This window comes from Penaeus monodon, chromosome 28 (genome assembly GCF_015228065.2).
Source record: "Penaeus monodon isolate SGIC_2016 chromosome 28, NSTDA_Pmon_1, whole genome shotgun sequence".
Lineage (NCBI taxonomy): Eukaryota > Metazoa > Arthropoda > Malacostraca > Decapoda > Penaeidae > Penaeus > Penaeus monodon.
In genome coordinates this window covers 2,912,484-2,912,853 of record NC_051413.1, presented here as the reverse complement: position 1 = coordinate 2,912,853, position 370 = coordinate 2,912,484, and positions in this window count along the sequence as shown.

Below are 370 nucleotides of genomic sequence, written 5' to 3'. Positions count from 1 at the left end.
CATACAAACCATCACTAATAACCGATGAAATGAGACTGAAAAAGATGAAATAAGACATAAGCAAGGACGACCTACGAGTTTACAAGCCATGGCGTCGGAGTGAAGGAGAGGCGAAAGTTCCCGTAGGAATGAGTGAGTTCCCGCTATTCCTTTGCCTTATATACACTCATCATCGCTTCTTCCAATGACTTGCAATTTCATCAAGAACTAAACTGATGTTCCTCTCTCACCTTCCTAACGTTACGTCAAATGGCCACTTACCTTTTGGACAATTAGCCGGCGCGATTTCTGAAGCTTTCTGTAAGAGGTTCTTGCGAGATTTACATGCGTGCGTGCATACTGCCAACGCTTGGGTAGGAAAGGTCAAGCT